The following is a 15,638-nucleotide window of genomic DNA, read 5'->3' on the forward strand; positions in this document are numbered from 1 at the left end:
GGCAAAATGGTCATTTTCTGAGCCCGGACCTTGCAAAAGTCTAAATTTCATCTACAACTCTCAAAATTTCTCTATTTTAGCTCAGATGTTCAAAATTTTATTTCTGACAGAAGACAGGAATCTCCAAGTCTTGGTTCAAGATTCTATTGCATAAGACATGGCATTGCATATCATTGCATGAGCATTTCATATCACTGCACTGCACAGCATGTCATTTCGAGGTCAAGAACTCTCGATTTCAAAATTTTCAATCCAGATTTGAATTTCAACTCTTTTCAAAATTGATTTCAAAACCCTGGGTCTTCAAAATTATCAATTCTTCCCATTTTACCCTCAGGGCTCTGTATTTCAAAATATTTCCTCAGGAAAACAATCTGGATAATTTTTAATAAATTTCATCTCAGATTTTGCCCTTTTGTCAAACTATTTCAACTATCATTCTTTTACAAAATCGCCCTATAGGGGCCAACTCTTTCCAAAAAATTTTGTTTTACCAATTAGTCCAGATTTTATGAAAATTCCAAAAAGAAGTTGTTTTATCCTTATTTCAATAAAGAAGCAATGTGGGACCCACACTGAGGTGGTGTCACATAGGCTTTTCTTTTGAAAAACCTGAATTTTGAAAAACCCAAAAATATAGGAGCCTTGTCCCCTAGATTGGCGCCACTTGTCCTTTCTCTCTCCTCCCATTTACCTGCCATGTGTCAGCATAGGGTTCACCTAGAGGTGGCGCCACATGTCACCTTCTCTCTTCTGCCATCCTTTGACACGTGTCAGTGTGGGGCCACCTTAAGATGACGCCACATGTCATTAGACATCCTCTTCATTTTATGCCACGTGTCAATGTCCACCATCTTCACCCTGTGCCATGTGCCATTCCAAGGTCACCATGAGATGCCACGTGTCATGTGTTGTCCTGTTCAGAAAAAGTAGAACTTGTCTCCCCTGAAGTGGCACCATTTGAATTATGTCTCCTGCAAGTGACACATGTCACTCTCTCCTTTCCTCAGGAAAAGCAAGCGACACGTGTCAATCTCTGCTCCTTTTAGAAAAAGCAGGATGACACATGTCTTCCCCTACTTTTTCTCAGAAAAGTAGATGACACATGTCATTTCTAGCTTCCTTCAGAAAAAGTAAAAGACACATGTCACCCTCTGCTCTTCTCAAAAAAAGCAAGGGACACGTGTCTCTCTCTGCTTTCTTCAGAAAAAGCAAGTGACACATGTCACTTTCTGCCTCCTTCAGAAAAAGCAACAATTCAAATATTCAAACTCCAGGCTGAGGTGGCGCAAATCCTGAAGTCTCCTCCTTAAATTCATTTTTTGAGATGGTGCCACGTGTCCCTTTCCTTTCTTTTCCTCCCTCTTGCCACATGGCATTGTAGGAGCCACCCCGAGGTGGCGCCACATGTCCACCCTCCATTCCTCTAGGGCCAACCTCCATTTAAAATTCAAATCCCCCTTTGAGGTGGCGCCATCTGAAGAACCTCCTCCAGCAAGCTGACACTTGTTAGGTATGGAACCATCATGGACTGCCACATGTCCAGATCTCCTTTCATCAGAAAAAGTAGAATTCAAACTCCTTTGAGGTGGCACCTTCTGAGCCCACTACTCTGTTCTTCTGACACGTGTCAAACACTATTTGAGGTGGCGCCATTCCAGAGCTCCCACTTGGCATCATTTTTATTTTTATTTTATTTAAAATAAAAGTAGCCCGCCATGAGGTGGCGCCACCTGAGGGCTCCCTACAAAAGGCAAATTTTGAATTTCAAACCCCAGAGAGCACCCCCTGAGGTGGCGCCATTTGGGAGCCTCCTGGAGAGAAAATCAAGCAAGCTTTTTGAAAAATTCCAAATTCCCCTGCTGAGGTGTCTCACTCACAAAATTCTCATTTTTATTCTCAAAAAATCAAAATGGCATGCCCTGAGATGGCGCCACATGGAAGGTCCAGATTCACTGTGTTTGAATTTTGAAAATCTCCAAAATTTCTACAAATACCCTAGCCCATGCCCAGCTCAGGGAGAGCCCTGTTTGAGAATTGAACTTCAGAATTCCATTTTCTTTCTTGGTTTCCTCTGGATTCACGCCCCTCTGGAGCCCATTGTCAAGGTAGTCATTCATTTTGGGAGTTCCAAAACTGCAGGAGAACACAAGATAAGCCCCTATTCCAATCGATTTCATCATGATTTGATTCGTGTTGTCGTTTGAAGAAAGAGCTCATCCGAGGGATGGATCGAGCTATTCTCATAAAACTACATATATAAAAAAATATATTTATGCTTCCTTGATGATTTCTAGCATTCATGCATTTAGTTAAATTTAATTTATATTTTATTTCGTTAATTTAGCATGTTTCTTAGGTTAATTAGATATTTATTTCAATTCTGCTCAATTTCAGTAGCTCTTTGTTTTTGTCAGTCAGTCCACACATCATTTCATACATTTATTTTTCATTAAAAATTCTATAACAATCATGAAATCAGCCCTTAGGGGTCCCTAGAAATGTGCAAAAAATTCGGAGAGATTTGAATTTGTTTACTATGGTAAACATTCAAAATGGTAAGTCGGGTTTTGTTACCCGGGATGCATTTTAAAAACTCATTTCCGACTTGTAAAATCAATATCTCTCTCATGTTAGATTCGATTTTCGATCCAAAAGATGTTCTGAACTCGAGAGGATGTCTAGTTTTTAACATGATTTTATTAGAGTTTTATGATGTTTTTTAATGTCCGAAAAATATCCGAGAGTTCAGGACATGTGTCAGAGCCTGATTTGGGCCTCTGAGACTTTAGATCAACTTAGGTCGATAAGTTCTCTTTGGGTATTGATCCAAATCTAAATCTGTAAAAAATGAATGTTATGTCCGAGATGTCCTTTGTTTTCATCTGAAAGCCTGTGATTTTTAGAATAGTTGTGATATCTGTTTCAGATTTTTCTTGTCAGTCACCTGTTTTGTCACATTTGTCTGTTCTGTCGATTTAGGAATGAAACATTATATTTTTTTCCCATGTTTATTTTGATCAAATGCCAAAGTCATGAACATGAAAGTTGTCCCTATAGGTGTCGTGAGTAGCTATGTTAAATATCAGAAATTGTCAGGTCTGTTTTCTATTTGTTTAGCATTTTATATTAGATTAGGTTAATTTTTACCTTTGTCAGAACCAAATCCCTGTTACCGAACTCACCATAGTTCAAATCCCAAGGCTGTAAAAACCAAAAGTGTTCCATTTCGGGTCTTTTAGCAGTCTGAAAAATATCAGAAGTTTTCATGATGTAAATCTTGCATTATCATATTAAGCATTGCATTTGGTTCGGGTCCATAGGCAAAATCCACCCTTTTTAGGACTTTCTTTAAATTTTAGCATTCAAATCATATCATTTCGTAATTTTTATCATTCTAGGTTGTTTATCAGAGTAGGTATATACTTCATACCGAATTTGGTGTAATTTGGAATTCATTTGAGGCTCGGTTTAGCCATATCATCAAAACAGGGCCCCGCGGGACCCTGATCCAAGCAAAAAACAAGCGAAATTCATAATTTTGGATAAATTGCAAAATGTCAAATTCTGATTTTACAGTACTAATGTGTTTAGCAGCATGTAATCATGCTTCATCATGCATTTCACCAACATTTGATTCAATTTGAATTTCAAAATCTCAATTTTACCAAGTTTTCCTTCAAAAAACCCTAATTTTAAAGGTGTAACTTTATAATTAGGGGTATTTTGGTCATTTTGACCACAATTTCGAATTTCAAACTATTTTCTACTAAGTTTCCTGCATTTACAACATTTCAAATATCAAGGAAGCATGAAAATAGGGTTTATATCCAATTAAGTCTAATAATTTCACAATATTATTAGAAAATCTTGGAAAAACCCACATATTTGAGCTAACCTTATTTCAAGTTTGGCAGGGACATTCAAAAGAAGGAGCTAGAGTCTGAAATTTCTTTTATTTCATTTATTTAGTGATGTAATAATGTAAATTTTGAAATAAGAGATTTAATTTTCTGCTTAGACTAGGATGCATATCATATAGTTTGAATTTATGCAATATCCTGTTTATATGATTCATGCATTTTATTTCAAAAGCACTGTGGATGTACATGAATGGCACGTGCACCAACTCTTAGGGAGTTGATGAACTCGGTGGAGTCCATATTTACGGCCCTAGTCGGAATATGGACGAGACCCAGATCCATCATCTCTCTACCAGTCACATTAAGCCTACACTCTTAGGCTATCTTAAAATGCACATAATATTTCCAATGTTTTCAAAATATTGTGAATTAACTCAAATAAACTCTAAACATATTCATGGCCACAGTCAGAATATGTGAAGGATTTATTTTGACTTAATACACATTTTCCAACAAAATTCTTAGAAAATCTTTTTAAAGTGCATTCATTCACTCATATCATTTGCATCATGAAATCATTGGTTTTCTCATGATTTTCTTAAGAAAATTTCATTCTCAAGAAATCGATTTCTCAAGAAACTCTGAGAATTTTTGAAAATTGGTTTTCCCAAGTCAAGTTTTTCCACAGTTTTCCATGGAAAAGGTTATTTTCCCCAAGATTTTCAAAAGAGGTCTCTCACCTTTCTCAAAATCAAAATCGATTTCCAAGTGTTTCAAGGTTAAGATTCTCAGGATTTCAATTTCCCAAGTTTCAATTTTCCTTCTTCACAAAGGTTTTCCAATGAATTTCAATCATTTTTCAAAGAAAATTTTCAAAAGTTGAGATTTTCCCTGACAAGCATTTCCCTTCAGATGTTCATCCTTTTCCTAAGAATTACTTCCATTTTCTGAGGATTTTCATCTATTCATGATTTTCCCAAAACTTCATAAATTTTCTCGAGATTTCAAACCCTTTTCGTCTGAGTTTCCTGAGACATTGACTTTCCACCATTTTCTTGAGAAATGCTTTTCAACTCCAAAGGTTTTCTAAAGCATACATCACACTTTTCCAAATTGCATTTTTACAAAATCTCATAGCACATGCCTGAATTCTCTGTGCATTTAGGATAGAACACAATTTCGATGATTTAACTAAGTCAAGCACAATTTTGCTCCTTGGTTCGATTACCTCTGTTAAAGGCGGCAGGAACGGTCGAACCTCGTACCGATAGGTCGAGCCCCATCCCATGGATTTTCCCGCGATTTTCAAAACGGAGGCGAGTATTTCAAAATAATTTTCAAAATCCGGTCAAGTTTGAATCGCGAAAGCATTTTCCTCTCTCTTCCGCAAGGAAGGGAAGACGGGAAAAATTTTGCGACGATAACAGACCCAGATCCATCATCTTTCTACCAGTCACATTGAGCCTACACTCTTAGGCTATCTTCAAAAATGTACCTCATATTTCTAATTTTGCAAAATATTGTGAATTAAATCAATTAAATTTTGAACATGTTCATGGCCACAGTCAGAATATGTGAAGGATTTACTTTGACTTAATACACATTTTCCAACAAATTTCTCAGAAAATCTTTCTAAATGTTATTTTCAAAGTGCATTCATCCATTCAAATCATCTGCATCATGGCATCATCTGCTTTTCCCATGATTTTCTCAAGAAAATTTCATTCTCAAAAAAATTGATTTCTCAAGAAACTCTGAGAATTTTTCAAAATTGGATTGTCCAAGTTAAGTTTTCCCGTGATTTTCCCTGGAAAATGTTATTTTCTTAAGATTTTCAAAAAAGAAATTTCGCATCTTTCTCAAGATTAAAATCGATTTTCCAGTATTTCAGGGATAAGATCCTTAGGATTTCAGTTTCCCGAGTTTTGACTTTCTATCTCCAAAGAATTTTACAATGAATCTCAACCATTTTCCAAAGAAAGCTTTCAAAACTTGAAGCTTTTCCTGACAAGCGTTTTCCCTTCAAATGTTTTCTCAAGAATCCTTTCCATTTTCCCAGGATTTTCAACCATTCAGGATTTTCCCAAAACTTCATAAATTTTCTCGAGATTTCAAATCTTTTTCATCAGAATTTCCTGAGAGACTGATTTCCACCTTTATCCTAAGAAATGCTTTTCAACTCCAAATGTTTTCTAAGCATACATCATCTTTTTCTAACTAGCATTTTACAAAATCTCATAGCACATGCCTGAATTCTCTGTGCATTTAGGATAGAACACAATTTTGATGATTTAACTAAGTCAAGCACATTTTTAGTCCTTGGTTCGATTACCCCTGTTAAAGGCGGCAGGAACGGTCAAACCTCGTACTGACAGGTCGAGCCCCATCCTATGGATTTTTCCGCTATTTTCAAAAACGGAGGCGAGTATTTCAAAACAATTTTCAAAGTCTGGTCAAGTTTGAATCGCGAAAGCATTCTCCTCTTTTTCTCCCGCAAGGGAAGGGAAGACGGAAAAATTTTGCAACGATAATAGGTTTGGTGACCGAGATGGGACCTGTCCTTGTCTGATCAAAAATGTGCTTGGCTTAGTTCAAATATTGAAACTGTGTTCTCAAAATGTCAGCTCTTTTACTTTCTGATATCATGCAAACCTAGGAGCCTTTTTAGAGAGTGTTGAATGTGCATAAATGTTTGTGCTGACATTGACTGCATGCAAACCTAGGAACCTAGCTGACATTGACTGCATATAGACTAGGCATGGTTTGGTAGGACTATATTGAGGAGATATTTTCATGCTCACATAGACTTAGGTCTAAACACAACTCTCCTCAATTTAGGATCCGAATGCAAACATTGTATGTCTTCAAAGATTTTCAAAATCTCTCTCTTTAGGACTTAGAGCCCTCTATTTCTTGCATGTGATCATTTTTTCAAACCTCCCTTACCTACTTTTACCCGGTTTTCACGCTGCTGGGCTCCCTCTCAGGACCCTAGTTCGGGACAAAGCCTCACAACTGGGCCAATTATTTGGGTTAACGCCCCCCTACCACGTACTGCGGGCCACAATCCGAAGTATATCGGTAGGCGCTAAAGAATGTTGGAAAACCATACCTTAGAACCAGAGTTGAGATTATATGCCACGTACCTCGGATTTTGGTTCGGGTATATCGGCATAACTAGATTGGACAAAGATGATCTGAGCCTAGAGTTAGGATTAGGGTCCTACAGTTGTTTTTCAAAATGATGCATCTAGAGTCAGCCTTTTTAGAGAGTGTTGAATGTGCATAAATGTTTGTGCAAGATGTGAGTTTGTATGCTACCTTTATTTCTCTCATATTTTCCCCAAAAATATTTTCAAATATCCATATTCTCATCTTTTCCCTTTATTTTCTCAAACCCTGGATGATTTTCCCAAATATCCAATTTCTTTCAAAACTCCAGGTGATTTTCCATTCTCCCGTTCTACTGGATCTCGAATTTCCATCTGTATTTTTATCCTGCCTGCAATTTTCAAAAATCATATATTTTCTTTCATTAGATTTTCAATCCTTTTGTCTATTTGCAAAATTCTTCACCTTATTTTTCTCGTGCATACCCTGATCATTGCGGTGGAAATTGTTTACCCACTTGCCTTCTCTTTATTCTAAATCCGTTTGTAGATTGTTTTTCCAAGATATATCTCTTTCCTTCAAAATGGTGTTTTCCTCGTGGTTGACGACCTCGCCTAGGTAGCAAGGCACATTTTCCGTTGTTTATTTCTCTTACAAAGAATGACAACACAATTGTCGTGATTCCTGTGACGACTCAATCCCTAGTAATGGGATATCTTTTTCAAATCATCTATCATATTTCCAGCAAATATTTTCCAAAAAAAAAATCAATTCTTTCAGAATCTAATCAGGTCTTTGCCTTACAGAGAGAGTCAACACCATTTGATGGTTCAGACAAGATCAGGCAAAAGAACAACGACATCTCAATACTCGTCAGCCTCAAAAGAAGAGATGGGCTCCCCGCGATCCGAGAGGAGTCAAGAGCAGCAACAAGAGGATGATAGTATAGACCCACAAATGTATGTCATGTTCCGGAAAATGATGAACAAGATGATGAATGAGCAGCCCGGGACCAGCTCAGAAAAGAATCCATTCAGAGAGAAGTTCCACGTGCACAAGGATAAGAAGGCCTCCAAGAAGCAAGTTCAGCCAGAGGAAATTTCAGATAAATCAGAATCAGAGGAAGACATCGATGAAAAATATGAGGTGCTGTGAACACCCCAAATTTTTCAAAATCTTTTAAATATTCCCTTTTTACCCCTAAATTCATTTTTGAGCAAATGAGTCATTTTTAAATCTAAATTCCAGTTCATTTCTTAAGTTTTACTGAAATTAATCTCATTTTATATGTTTAAATTGATTTCGGATCTGGATCTATTGTCCAGATCCAAATCTGAGTCTCATTGTCTAAATTTTAAATTAAAATTACAGAAAATACCAAAAATAGTTTTTTTAAATAGCTCAGACAGTCCATCCGACATCCGTTTGGATCCATCACGTTGTATTTCTCGATTCGAGTGTCAAAACTTGAACATTTTCTCAAAACCTGGGTCCAAACCCCTTCTTCTGAAGAAATTTCCCCGAAATGGTCTGAAATTCTCAGAAAAATACTTTTGTAAATATTTCTCAGAAAAATACAAAAATTTAGTGTTTAAACTTTGTTTTTCATAAAATCTTAGTTTTTTTACTACAAAAATACAAAAAAAAATAGAAAAACAAATGAGTTTAAAATTTCAATTTTTGCTAAAAAAAAACCCTCGGAAAACCCCCTTTTTGTAAAAATTTGAAAATCAAAGGGGGGTCTTTTGCAAAAAAAAATCTTTTTTTAGGGTTCGTAAGAAAGAAAATGGAAAAAGAGCTGCCCCCCTCCATGCTCTCTTTCACCTCTCTCTCGGCTTCCATCTCCAAACCCTCCAAAACGCCTCTTCCGAAGCCTTCCTCCGCCATCGATGCCTAACGGCACCCTCCTCCTCCAGCCGCTTATCTTCAACAAACTCCCTTCTCGAAGCACCTTCCCCCCCCCCTTTTAAAAAGATCACGCAGGTCTCTCCTCAAAGGATCGCTTCTTCACCACTGCACCCCTCTTCTGCATGAACCACCACCTCTTCACCTCCCCATTTTCCTCCTTCACGATCCGTTATCACCCTTTCCTTTCTGCTTCTTCATGATCCATCAACTACCCCTCCATACGCATCTTTTTCTTCTACTCAATCCCTTTTTCCCCTGGTGTTCCTTTCCCCTCCACAGAAGAAGATCCTTCTTTCCTCCCTCAAGATTCCTCCAAAACCAAGGTAAGAAACCCCTTTCATTTCTGTTTTATTTCCTTCTTTTCTCTTCTCTTTTCTTATGAATTTCTTTTAATTTCAACGTATATCTAAAGCCTGATTTACCTTATATTCTCCTCCATCATCTACAGTTTTAACCTCCAATGTCTAATTTTGTAGATGTTCGATGTTTTCTTTTTGTTGAAATCGTTCACTATGTATTGATGATCGATGATGCCTCGCAATGGCATCATCGATCCATCCAGATTTACTCTTTCCCTTCTCCCTCTGTTTTACTTCTGATTTTTCTTTTTCTTTTTTATTAAAAGCATCCATGTAATATCGGTTTGCTCATGGCAAAATCCGATTTACAAACATGCGATAACAAGAGAATAATTCCAACACTCTTTTACTTTTTGGCGATTTCCCTGATCCTCACGATTTTAAGGTGAGTTCATTTTTTTTTTCCTCTTCTTTCTTTTCTTTCTCTTTTATGCAGTTTATTCTCTACTCATACTTGTATAATGCTATTTCTATCGTTCGTATGGTTTATTCTCTGTTTGGTTTTATCTCATCCATATTCACTAAAAATATATATATATAGTCGTTCATTTGTTTCTATGAATTCATTGTGGTAAACGATTCCATTCTTGTGTTTCAATCTTCTCGTTTCACCATATGACGCCTACTTATTTCCCATTTCTCTGATCAGATTTCCATAATATTACAGGAATGTGTTGGTTTGCTATGGTCTGTTCCATTTGCTCTTTCCTTTTTTCTTTCTTTTTTTTTGAGTAAAACGTCTGACCTGATCTAATATTAGATTAGGCTTTGCTCTAAGTAATCTTACATTTTATCTACTATTTGCGTGGTGATATTCATCTTTTATGCTTGGATTTCCTTGAGGCAAAAGCAATCGGTATGCCCTTGCCTTGTCCCAAACAGAAAACAAAAGAGAGGCAAAGGCACGATGATGTTACGAAAGTTTATAATCATTTGTAAGAGAGGATCTGTAGACAGGTACCAACCAAAATATATATATATATATATAAAGTAAAATAAAGCCAGATGCTAGATCCGTTAGCTGTGGAGGTAATAGGGACTCAGAAGGTAATCAGTTTGCTGAACTTGAGTAAATCTTGAAGCAGAAGGTAACTTCCAGGGGTGTGTTTAATCATTTGTCAGGGTCTTTGCACTCAAAGACCATTGATTTTCTCAAGGTTGATGTAAAATGCAATCACAATAAGAGTAACAACCAACTCCCTTTTAGCATTGAGATCATTAATATCTAGCAGTAAAACCAGAAGCATCCCAAACAACTCTGTGTCTGAAAAATCCTAACCATATGCAATGGACAATGGTAGTCTTTCATCAAGAGATTCCTTGCTGGCGAAAATATCTCTGGACAAAGATGGCAAAGAGTCAGTTTCCACTCTTACGAGTGAAGAGTAGGCTGAAGAAGTTGAAATGATGTCTTTCATCACGTGGTCAAGCATCATGCTGGTAATTGACCATTCTCCTATTTTGGTTTGTTATACTCAAGTTCGTCTATGGCTGCAAGAGATCCTTTGTAGTTCAAGGTTGCCTACACTCTAGCACACAAAGCGTCATATCTGCATCTTTGGTTATGTATATGGTTCATACATTTTTCTGTTATTTGGTGCCTCTTACTAACTTTCTAATCTTCCAGGTTCTGCTGAGACAGACATTCAATCAATTAGTCGTCAAAACTTTCAATACGTCAGTTTGCATTGTGAGGAATAAGACATATGAAAATACAGTGGAAATTTTGTCAATGGTATTGATGACTATTCGTAGGTATGTATATAAGATCAGTTAGAAGGCACGTGGATATCATGTTTGGCTTACAGATTACACTTGTTCATGTGACTCCAACTCTCATTGACATCTAATGTATGCGTCCACATAGATTGAAATCTTTTGATATATGCAAATATCATTGCACACCTTGGCACCATTGAATCATGTAAATCGCCACCTACACTTGAACCTTTGTCAGTTGGATGTACTGATTTATGTAAACATTGTCTTATATGCATTATACACAGAAAGACACAAAGTAATGTTGTATACACTTATGCAAAAAAAAAATAGTTTAATTTGTCAAAGCATGATATATTTGTACAAGAATGATTGTTCTTTTTTTTTTTGGCATGCTGATATTTGCTACAGATTTGATGTTCTTCTGCAAAGCATATCACATGTTCAAGCTTGGTATACATGTACATTGCGTCCATTGATGGTCACGGTGGTACCTTTGCCACCTCTATTCAGTGGGTAATGAATGTTGAGGTAGCTGAAGCAAGTCAGCAACAATAGAAGTATCATTCCAAGAGAAGAGAAAGAGCCTCTGCAACACTTGCTGACACATTTTGCAACATATCATCCTGCCGATGAGCATACCAGATGCACAATTTGCAGCAAATGTGATGCAGGGAATATCCAGTCCACAGGTTATGAAGGGTCATTGAATAGATACTGAGAAAGGCTACCCTTGTTAAGACATGCGAGTAACCTGCCATCAGGAATGAACCAGTTCAAATGATGCTGACAACATATTGAAAAGTCATGATTCCCCTTTCTTTAGATTTGTTAAGGCGATGTAATATCATGAGCTACTGCCTTGCCAAGATGGTATTGAAGCCGGTGCACTCCTGTTAGGACTTTAAAGGTATGTGTATAAGTCCTTTGATGTGAAATGTAATCCAACTTTGTAAGGCCAAAATCAGTTAATGAATGAACCTCACTAAGTTGAATATATCACATTCGTGATGTTACTGATTAGTATCCTGTTACATACCCTGTTAGGCATTCTTAAGTATAGTAATTCATCCACTGTTACCTCTGCATGTCAATTGATATATCTACAACACACTTTGCAGAACCAACATAGCATTCTGCCACAACCTTGCACCTTTGCTATCATTCTTAGCATTTTACCCCTACCACCCATGTATTTTACCATCTCTCCCTTGCTGCATTTTGCACTAGGCACCTAGTACCCAGTTCCCTAACACCACATCTCAGCATTTGTAGATTTTCACGAATCCCTCCATATATGTTGTGATCTTCACATCCCGGTCACTCCCTTTGCACAACCACACTAATTCCCTGCAATCACTTAGAACCTACATATCGTTTTTATTTCAATTTACAGCATACCCACTGTCACCAATCCTAAAGTTAGGTGTGTTTTACCATGTGCATTGCAATATATGTCCCTTCATTAAGATATGTGACACTTTAGAATTCACCTTTCTAGGATTTGATATATGCACTTAACCACCATTCTCATCCCTAGCTTAGAAAGTCATATATCTCAATAGTCATTTCTGGTTATCCTGCATACATTCGGATATAGGTCTCCTTACACCGTTGCTTGGGTTTTAATGGGACATCTTTCATTTCCTCATATATATATATATATATATATATATATATATATATATATATATATATATATATATATATATATATATATATATATATATATATAGATTTTGCTTTACACTAACCTTGTTTTGCAGGAAATGCATGGAAATGTCATTTCTTTTCTTAGTTTAGGAATTGTAATCCAATTTCAATAATGTAATAGCTAGACTATCATGAGAATTTTATATTGTCAGCCCTAGATTAGAATGTATGAGCATGCATATATCTTAGAAATTGCTTGTTTTCATATCATTTTACTCTTTTATTGCAAAATTTCACAAATGGGAACACGAATGGCACGTGCACCATTCTAACAGGAGGTGATTAAATCCTAAATTGATGATTTGCATCAATGGCCATAGTCAGGATGTAAACACAATTTAGGATTTTCATCTTCTATGGAATAACACTGGATCTCTTTTCAAAAATCATCATATTTTCAAATATTTCATCTTTTATCAGGGTTTAACTTAAAATTAATTCAATATATATACCAATGGCCATAGTCAGGGTATATTAAGAGTTAATTTCATTTTAAACCATATAAAAGCACAAAATATGTTTTATTCTTCACTTGAATTTAAATATAGATTATTATATAATACATTCAATGACCATAGTCAAGGATGTATTATATTTTCAATCTTATTTTAATTCATTTAAAGAATGAAATAGCTTTTCAAAATCCAATTTTTAAATTCTTTAAATTCATTCATCACTTAGGATAAAACTACATCATATTTTTCAAAAATTCCTTTTTCAAAAACTTCAAGTGATCTCAAATATCCTTCTTCAATCTCTATTTTAATTTATTCTTCTATCTTATTTCAAAGATTTAGATTTCAATTTCAAAGTTTAATTTAATTTTGAGATTTTGAATTCATTTTATATTCAAGAAAAACTCCAATTCAAATCAGATTTCAAAGTTCAATTTGACTTTGAAACTCCAAATTCGTTTTATATTTGAAAATCAAAATTCAAAGTTCAATATAACTTTGAGATTCTTTTTCATCTTCTAAATTCCAAAATTCAAATTCCAAATTCAAGTCCAATTTGACTTTGAAATTCATTTGTATATTCAAGATTCAAACTTGGGAGTTCTTAATTCATCTTCTGAATTTAACAAATCCATTTTAGGATCCAGGATTCAACATTCATATCGGATCTCAGACTTCAGATCCAATTCCCCTTTAGGATCCAGAATTCAACATTCACATTGGATCTCAAACTCCAGATCCAATTCCATTTTATGATCCAGAATCCAACCCTACTTTGGATCTCAGACTTCAGATCAAATCCCTTTTAGGATCCGGAATCCAATCACACTTTGGATCTCAGACTTCCGATCCGAATTCCATCTTAGGGTCCAGAGTCCAATTCTACATTGGACCTCAGACTTCAAGATCTGAATCCATTCCAGGGTCCAGAATCCAATTTCATTCCCAAATCCAACTTTTTTTCAAATCTAATTCCATTTCATTTCCATATTTCAAATCTAAATCTATCTACAGATCACGTCTGAATTCCTTAAATTCATCTCTATTTTTAAATACCATTTGGATTTCTCAGATCCATTCTAAATTTCAAACTTCAAAATCTAAATTCAATTTCATCTCAAGCATTCATTTCCTTTCCTAAATTCAAGTTCAAATTCAAAGTCCATTTCCGACTTTGAAACTTCATTTTTCAAAGCTTCAAGTCATTCTTTCTCAAAATCAAGATTTATTCTTCCAACTCTGATTTACTTCAAAAATTTAGAACTTCCCTGATCTATCTCAAAGTTAGATTCAATCATTTCTTCAAGTTCATCTTCGAAATCAAAAAGTTTTCAAATCAGTTGAGGTGGCACCACCTTAAAAAAAAGGGGGGGGGGAAAGGGAAAACAAAATCCATTTTTTTTTAATCATTTTTTTACTTTTCAGCCCCAAATGGAGCCACTGTGAAACCCTACCCAAAAACTTTTATTTTTACCTAAGTGTCAGAAAAATTTTGCTGGAGAAAGGGAGTCGTCCCCCTCTAAAAATGGTGCACATTTCAAAAAAATTCAAAAATTTTCAAAAACTCGTTTTAAAAGATTATCAAGGCCGGCTAAAGGGGAGGAAAAGGGGGAGTTTTGAAGCATCGACTATTAAAGAAAGGAGGGCAGTCCAGCAAAGGGCATTAGATTTTCCCTTAATCTCAGATATTTCTCGCTCAACGAATTCCGGCTCTCGGCTCCTTCAGCCCATCACCAGCAGAAAGCTGACTGCATCTCTTACTTTGTTCCTTTTGTTCGCTGGAACCCCCCCTTCATCACGTTGCCTCTTTCCTTCCAGGAAAAGAGAAGACCATCCATCTTCAGTCCAGCCAGCAGGAGATTCAGCTCACCCTGCAAGCAACACTTCTTCAACCTCTGCCAAGACAAGGTAACGGCCCCCTTTTACACCTATATTTGTGAGAATTAGGCATCATATTATGTCATCTGCAAGGCAAAACCCGTAACAACGATGGATGTGGCTTGCAACTTGGGTTTCCCAATGCGTCTGGAAGCGATGATGCCCCTTTAATGGCATTCTCATTCCAGCATGATCCTCCAAAATCATCATTTTCTTTCTTCTTGGGAAGCTTTTTGCACAATTCATCTCAGCATTATCTAAAATCGTCATTTATATTTTTTTTTTTAGCCTTTTGCATGATTTCCCTCAGCATCTAAAATGTTTTCAGATAATCTTCATTGTAATTCGTGACTTGCACATCTGGATCATTTGGTTGCATGTTCATGACTCCATTTACGCTATTGGGGTCATTCTGCAACTAATTTCTAACCTGTTAACATTCCAAAAAAAAAATTAGTGGAGGTGATATCGGTCGGTATCACTCTCCCCTTCCTTTAGGCAGCCCTGTTATTCCCCATGTTTTCCCCACATAGTAATGTTTACTATAACTTCTCTGTATTCCAATCTTTTTCTTTATCCATGCAGTTCATTTTTTTTTTAAAAAGCATGCGCATGTCATGACCCAAAGTGAT

This window comes from Nuphar pumila, chromosome 14 (assembly GCF_984573655.1).
Source record: "Nuphar pumila chromosome 14, dmNupPumi1.hap1.1, whole genome shotgun sequence".
Classification (NCBI taxonomy): domain Eukaryota; kingdom Viridiplantae; phylum Streptophyta; class Magnoliopsida; order Nymphaeales; family Nymphaeaceae; genus Nuphar; species Nuphar pumila.